This window comes from Xenopus laevis, chromosome 9_10S (genome assembly GCF_017654675.1).
Source record: "Xenopus laevis strain J_2021 chromosome 9_10S, Xenopus_laevis_v10.1, whole genome shotgun sequence".
In the NCBI taxonomy this organism is placed as follows: domain Eukaryota; kingdom Metazoa; phylum Chordata; class Amphibia; order Anura; family Pipidae; genus Xenopus; species Xenopus laevis.
Window position 1 is genome coordinate 86,684,461 of NC_054388.1, and position 8,647 is coordinate 86,693,107.

Below are 8,647 nucleotides of genomic sequence, written 5' to 3' on the forward strand. Positions count from 1 at the left end.
CAAGTTCATTACACACCAGTAACACTTTAGGGGGGGTATTTATCTGTAAACTTAAAGGGGTGGTTACTTTTATTATGTGACAGAACAGCCAATTCTAAGCAACTTTTCAATTGGTTTCCATTGTTTATTTTTTTAATAGTTATTTGCCTTTTTTTCTTTTGACTCTTTGCTGCTTTCAAATGGACGTAGGGTTGCCACCTTTTCTGGAAAAAATACCCGTCTTCCTATATATTTGTCTTTTTTCCCTATTAAAGGGATACTGTCATGGAAAACCATGTTTTTTTCCAAAATGCGTCAGTTAATAGTGCTGCTGTAGCAGAATTCTACACTGAAATCCATTTCTTAAAAGAGCAAACAGATTTTGTTATATTAAATTTTGAAATCTGACATGGGGCTGCTAGACATATTGTCAGTTTCCCAGCTGCCCCAGTCATGTGACTTGTGCCTGCACTTTAGGGTGGAATTACTTTCTGGCAGGCTGTTATTTCTACTACTTATTGTATCTGAATCAGTCTCAGTGGGACTTGGCTTTTACTATTTAGTGTTGTTCTTAGTTCTTCCAGGCAGCTGTTATCTTGTGTTAGGGAGCTGCTATCTTGTTACCTTCCCATTCTTCTGTTGTTAGGCTGCTGGGGGGTGGGGAAAGGGAGGGGGTTGATATCGCTCCAACTTGCAGTAAAGAAAAATTGAAATTTATCAGAGCACATGTCACATGACTGGAGGCAGCTGGGAAATTGACAGTATGTCTAGCCCCATGTCACATTTCAAGATTGAATATATACAAAATTGAATACATACAAAATCTCTTTGCTCTTTTGAAAAATGGATTTCAGTGCAGAATTTCCATGACAGTATTCCTTTAATCATTTTGGGATTTTTATATATTTTTTAATATACCGGCCAGATGGCAACCCTAAATGGGGGTTGCTGACTCGCGAAAAATAAATGCTCTGTAAGGCTACAAATGTATTGTTATTGTTACTTTTTATTACTGATTCTTCTGAACCCTCTCCTATTAAAATTCCAGTCTTTTGTTCAAATCTATGCATGGTTACTAAGGTAATTTGGACCCTAGTTAGATTGCTTAAGATGCAAATTGAAGAGCTGCTAAATAAAAACTAAATAACTAATAAACCTTCAATAATAAAATCAGGTCCACTTTTATGGTATTGGAGACGGCATTTCCACTGGGGAAAAGGGTAGATTTAAATACAAACAGCTTCATAAAATGTATAACAGTCTGCATATTCGCAGATGGCCTCCACTGAACAACTTGTAAGTCTCTTTCCCTGACGTGCTCTCATATTTGTTTGTTTCAAGGGGATGCCTATAGACTCCATATACTGCAGGTGTGCCTTTATCCTCAGAAGACCCGTGGTATGCATTTGTAATGACTGGAACTGAGCCAGAAGAATGTAACATCACTCCAGTGGCATTCTCCAGTGGACAATGAAGTTAGTCCAAGTCCAAACTACTTTACTAAGTAGACAAAAACGGTGCTTTGTCTAAATATTCAGCGACTTCGGTTTTTCACATTTTGTTGTGTAACAACCTGGAATTGCTTTTAGAACTGAGTTTTTGCCACTGATCTACACATAATAGTCCATAATGTCCACATGGAAAAATAAATATTTTTTTCAAAATTATCCACAATTAAAAACTAAAAAAAGGCCGTATAAGTATAGTTAAATATGTATATGCCCACACTCTTTGTATTTCAGATGACAATGTTCAACCCACTTTTGCTTCTTTAACACTGAGATTGTTGTAGATCCAAAGTGGGGCTTCACCCGTCTGTCCTCGGCTTCCAGCTCTTTCAGTGGCCACAGAGTACAAAGAAAGTCTCCATAAGGAAAATATAGAGAGGCTGCTAAATAGTACAAGAGGACTAGATACCCAATAACTTCTGAATTATTCCAAAAGCTTATTGACATAGTCACACAGATCTAGCAATAAAGTCATACTTTTTCAAGGCCAGATTATTTAATATAATTTATTATTAGTCTTTATATAGTGCAGACATAGTCCCCAGCACTTTACAGAGATTATACATCATTCGCATAAATTCCTGCCCCAGTGGAGTTTATCCATCCTCTAGACTAGCATGCTTATGTTAAAAGTTACACAATATACAAAAACGTATGTAACTTACTTAGAAGCTTGTGTAACATACGTAAAATTAAACTTTCATGATGCCGCTAGCCTACACAACAGGACCTCAACCTGATCAGTTAACCAGTGCATTAGCTCAACGATGTGAAACATAGAGCTACACACCTTGGAAAATGGGTTAGTAAATACCTTATTAGCCCCGCCCATCTGTTCCACTTCCTGCTGCCTCCTTTCCCAAGCCATGCAGAGGAGCCGGTAGCACTCATCACACTGTACTGTAGGATAGGAACCAATCAGCAGAAGGGGAACTGAATTGAGACTGCAGGGCTGTGATTGGCTATTCCCCTCCTATTGTGCTTCTGGGAGGGACCATTATGACGCACCCTTTTCCATTCAAATCCAAAGAAACAGGAATCCCCCTCTAGGTGGCACAATGTCAATTATTGTAAAAAACTTAAGGAATTTTTAAGGGATTTAAGGAAGGAAATAAATATTACTTGTTCTTGGGTGATTAGTTAATAACAAATTATATAATCTTCTGTTATTGTGTTCTCCATTACTGCTGAATTCAAAAATATATTCTAAGAAATCCTATATAGCCCAGGATCATGGCAGCCTAAGAACTTCTACTTGTTCAGAGATGTCAGCCCAGGCTATGTTAAAGCCAGGGCACTTGCCGCTAAAACATTTAGCTATTTTCACGTGGCACTATCAGAAGTGGGCAAGGCTCACCGCCATCACTGCACATGCACAAGCTCATCTGACAACACTGAATGCTTACTGCACATGTGCACATTGAATTCAGTGCACGAAACGGGGAAAACTTCAGGAAATAGCAAAAAATTCAGAAAATGCATGGAAGTCAATGGGCAGCAAAATTATTTTGCTACGCAACAATTTTGACATGAGCGACAATTTTTATATGTGTGACTTTTTTGTTCAAATGCATTAAATTCAATGGGCGTCTGAACAATTTTTACGCTCAACTCTTTTGTCCAAATGCATTAAAGTCAATGGGCGTCCGAATAATTTTGACATGTGACAGTTTTGACGAGCGAAATTTTTTTTGTTGCAGTGAATTTTTCCATGATGAATTTTCGCAGCAGTTTTGCAAAAACATTTGCAGTTGGCCCATCACTAAACATTACATGTTAAAGGAAAACTATACCCCCAAAATTAATACTTAAGCAACAGATAGTTTATATCAAATTGAATGACATATTAAAGAACCTTACCAAACTGGAATATATATTTACATAAATATTGCCCTTTTACATCTCTTGCCTTGAACCACCATTTCGTGACTCTATCTGTGCTGCCTCAGAGATCACCTGACCAGAAATACTACAACACTAACTGTAACAGGAAGAAGTGAGGAAGCAAAAGGCAGAACTCTGTCTGTTAATTGGCTCATGTGACCTTACATGTGGTTTGTATGTGTGCACAGTGAATCTTACGATCTCAGGGGGCGGCCCTTATTTTTTAAAATGGCAATTTTCTATTTATGATTACCCAATGGCACATACTACTAAAAAAGTATATTATTATGATAATGGTTCATTTACATGAAGCAAGGTTTTACTTATGAGCTGTTTTACTCAGTATCTTTTAATAGAGACCTACATTGTTTGGGGGGTATAGTTTTCCTTTAACATTTAAATCTTTTGGATACCTAGTCTGTAAGCTCCAGATTCAATGACACTTGTTTTCCAGGACTGACCAATCCTTGTAACTTTTTACACGCCCCCTAATGCATTGTGCGCATGCATGCGCAGAACGACGGAGGGGAGGGAGTTAGGAGAGAGCCGGAGGGGAGGAGAGAGTGTTGGAGGGGAGGGAGGCAGGGGAAAGCACCTGAGGGGAGGGAGGTGGAGAAAGCACCAGTGGGGAAGATCGCTGGAGGGGGGGGTGAACAGCGCACATGGGCTAGGGGTAGGCAAAAGACAGGTACCTGCCCAGCTCCCCCTTTTCGTTGTGCCCTAGGCAGGTGCTTCTTCTGCCTACCCCTAGCTCTGGCCCTGCTGTAACACTGGCAGCAGTTTAAATTTCCCCATTGAAAGTCAATGGGTGAAATTTGATTGGCTGTTGTTGGGCATCCATATTTCCTGTCAAAGTCAATGGAAAACTTGGGGTGTTCGGAGTGCCGTCCCTGTCCCAAAAAGAGGGAGATTGCTTAGAAAAGCACAAGCAACCAGTTCTGCTATAAGATGAAGAAGCGTGAAGTCTGGATGTTGTACCCCTAAAACTATAGGAGGAGAAGCATTTAGAAAATGGGGGGCGCTAAGAAGAAGAAGAAGCGGAAGACTAAGTCAAAGAACAATATGATGGTTTTTTCAAATGTACATAACCAATAATAATTTATAAACAAATAGAAAATACGGAAGATACTGTGTAGGCTCTACTAGATACCAGCAGATGGCAGTAGCTGCACACAAATGATTGGTGCTTTTACTTATGTATATATAAGTATAACTAGTTTGTGCTGTAGCTTTCCAAAAGAGATCACAGTGTTGTTTATCACAGTAAAAGTTTATAGAGGCAGCATGGGATCTATTATCAGAATGCTTGGGACCTGGATTTTTGTCTTGTGGCTTTCTATACAGGTATATGATCCGTTATCCAGAAAAACATTATTCAGAAAGCTCTGAATTATCGAAAAGACCATCTCCCATACACTCCATTTTATCCAAATAATCCACATTTTTAAAAATTATTTCCTTTTTCTCTGTAATAATAAAACAGTAGCTTGTACTTGATACAAACTAGATATAATTAATCCTTATCGGAGGCAAAACCAGCCTATTGTGTTTATTTAATGTTTACATGATTTTCTAGTAGACTCAAGGTATGACAATCTAAATTACAGAAAGATCCGTTATCCAGAAAGCCCCAGGTTCCGAGCATTCTGGATAACAGGCTCCATACCTGTACTTTAAAGGATATGTAAACCATAGAAACAAGTTTAGGTAAAAACTCATAGTACTCTTCTAAGTACTTTTGCAATTTACATAAATTCTTTTTTCTATTTCATTTTTATGATAGACATTGGATGTTTTAATGAAATATTTAAAATATAATGAAGTCAATTTACATGAATTATATTTTCTATTTAATTTTTAAGATAGACAATAGATGTTTTAATGAAATATTTCAAATGTAAGAGTAAATGAAATGTAAACTCTGCCCATCATTGCCTTACTGTCTACATTCAGGAATAAAAACAACTAACAAAAAGAAAGGTGTTGTGATGATGCTCTTCCTCGGAACTTAAGTTAGGAAAGTCATCTGGTGTTTAATTACAGTAGTTAGTTTAGGGCTCTTACGAGCGCATTTTAAACGAATGCTGAGCATAGAAAGCCGCATATATTGCTTTTAAATGTGTGGTTTTTTTTTTCATTTCAAACACAACCCTCAGTTCTGTTGATAGCTGAACGTGCGTCAGGCACAAGTAAATGCAACATGCACTGAAACGCAAATGGAGTAAAATGCAGTCATATGAAAATTTTCGGAACCCCTCTTAAATTTGTAGCGTTTTGTTTATCATTGGCTGAGCTTTCAAAGTAGCAACTTCCTTTTAATTTATATAACATGCCTTATTGAAACAGTAGTATTTCAGCAGTGACAACTTTATTGAATTAACAGAAAATACACAATATGCATCATGACAAAATTAGACAGGTGCATAAATTTGAGCACCCCAACAGAGATTGGGACTGGCCCTGTGGGGCACCAGGAAAAAAGCCGGTGTGCCGCCGTTCGTGTATGCACCACTTTCATGCATGCACGCCATTACGGTTGGGGGCTACCGACCCTGCTTAGTTGAGCCTTCTTTTGCAAATGTAACAGCCTCTAGACACCTCCTATAGCCTTTGATGAGTGTCTGGATTCTGGATGGCAGTAGTTTTGACTATTTGTCCATACAAAATCTCTCCAGTTCAGTTAAATTTGATGGCTGCCGAGCATGGACAGTCTGCTTCAAACCATCCCATCGATTTTCCATGATAATCAAGTCGGGGGACTATGACGGCCATTCCAGAATATTGCATAAATGCCTTTGTAGATTTCGAAGTGTGTTTAGGGTCATTGTCTAGTTGTAATATCCAACCCCTGCGTAACTTCAACTTTGTGACTGATGCTTGAACATTATCCTGAAGATAATGTTGATATTGGGTTGAATTCATCCGACCATTGACAAGGGCCCCAGTCCCTGAACTAGCCACACAGCCCCACAGCATGATGAAACCTCCTCCAAATTTACAGTAGGTAGCAGGTGTTTTTGCTTTTGCATACAACAAGTGACTGGTTAGTTGTGTGAGTGCAGAAATTGCTTCTTTCTCATCACCCTGCCATGCAGATGTTCTTTGTGCAATTTGCACTGAATTGTAGAACTATGTACAGATACGCCATCTGCAGCAAGATGTTCTTGCAATCCTTCCATTTCCTGAATAAATTCCAATTTTCAGATCTTTTGAGAGTTGCTTTGAGGATCCTATGCTGTCACTCTTCAGAAGAGAGTCAAACAGAAGCACAACTTGCAATTGGCCACTTTGAGTACTGTACCTTTTTTCATGATTGGACACAAACCAAACACAAAGGTAATCCAACCAATTTGGTGTTGCCAGTAATCAGTTTTGAGCAGTTACATGGATTCAAATTAGCAAAATAACAAGGGTACCCAAATTTTTGCACAGCCAGTTTTTCACATTTGATTTAATTTCATACAACTGAATACTGCTTCACGAAAAAATCTTTTTTCAGAAAACACCCCAGTACTGAAAGACACCCAGAATGAAAGACATATCACTTATCTTTTTTGTTGAAAGTCGAGTAAATTATTATGCAGGCTGAGAGGGGTTCCCAAAGTTTTTCATATGAATTTATGTACCACCAGGTAGAATATAATGGAATCAATTAGTGAATGCATTTATTTGTTTTCAAACCTGTGTTTCAAACCTGACTTGGGGCAGCTGGGAAATTGACAATATGTCTAGCCCCATGTCAGATTTCAAAATTGAATATAAAAAAATCTTTTTTCCCATGACAGTATCCCTTTAAACACACAAGATAGAGAACAGTATGGGCATATCTCATTTGCAGGCATGAAGATAAGATTCAGCAGAAAGACTACACCCGTTGGGGGCAAATTACCCATAGCAACCAATCAGGGTTGAACAATGAAAGCAAATATTTGCTTGGGTACCAAAGGTTACTGCCTGGGTGCATATTTGCCCAGTGTTATAATTGAGCCCCGGGATCTTGCTTCTGGTTTGGAATATTCTCTGTCCCTCCTGTCTATCAGTTTCCACAGTGAAAGACTTGAGAGTGGGTAGAGGGCACGGTCTTTATCACACAAAATGTTTTGGAAATGTGTTGGCTACAGGCTTGGTGCAGATTTTGGGACCTCCCCATTCCAACCATGAGAAAGATGGAAGTACAGCATCACACTCACTCAGCACATGGAAAGCAATGGAGAGAAGAGCACGGACTTATTTTTACATACAACTAGTATGTTGCTGCTGAGTGATACTGTGAGCACCTCATGTAAAGAGCACATGAAATAGTTTAGACTTTCTGAACCCATCTTAATTTAAAATTAGAAAAAAAAGAAATTGCTTGCCGCTTGTAGTGTTTTTTGTTTAAAAGTACAATTATTATTATTATATCACCATGTAAAATGAACCTGTGACAACATATGAGAAATTGTGCTTGTAAATTAGCAGTCACTATGGAGATGTTAGCAAGTCACCAAATTGCTAGGTACAGTAATTACATGACATTACATCATTGTGTGTGAGGGAACAGCTCCTGATCAAACAGGGATAAATCACAGTTAAGTGTAGGTTTGTGGTTTTTAATGCAGACATAAAAATACTAATAATGGCACATCTGCAGCATGATGGCTCGTGGCCATATGCTCTGGATTTAATGGTTCATTGAAGCATTCTGTAAATATGCAAATCTATAGGAATATCTGGATAACTTGGATAGCCTAATCACATGGCAAAGCAAATCAGATTAATGTATGTTGAGTGAGTCCTGAAGAAACGTAGCTATGGGTATAATATTGCTATACATTATATACGAAAAATGGTATTACATACTTATATTGTCAATAATAAATATACTGTACATACAGCTGTATATATATTTGTATATTTTTAAGGAATATCGCAGACTTTGGGGTATATTTATCAAAGAGTGAAGTTAATAGTGAAGTTCCACCACTAGAGTGAAATTCCGCCACTTTCCATTCATTTCTATGGGATTTTTAAAGGCGTATTTATGAAAGGGTGAACTTTCACTTTCACCCGTTGATAAATACGCCTTTCAAAATCCCATAGAAATGAATTGTGAGCTGTGGAATTTCACTCTAGTGGCGGAACTTCACTCTTTGATAAAGTTACCCCTATAATTTGGTGGAATGGGTGCTCTTGCATTATTAAAGGATACCTATTATGCAACATTTGTTTCCACCTCCAGATGTGCGGGCTAATAAAAGCCCACACTCTGGTTAGAGCTAACAGTAGTATTCTTT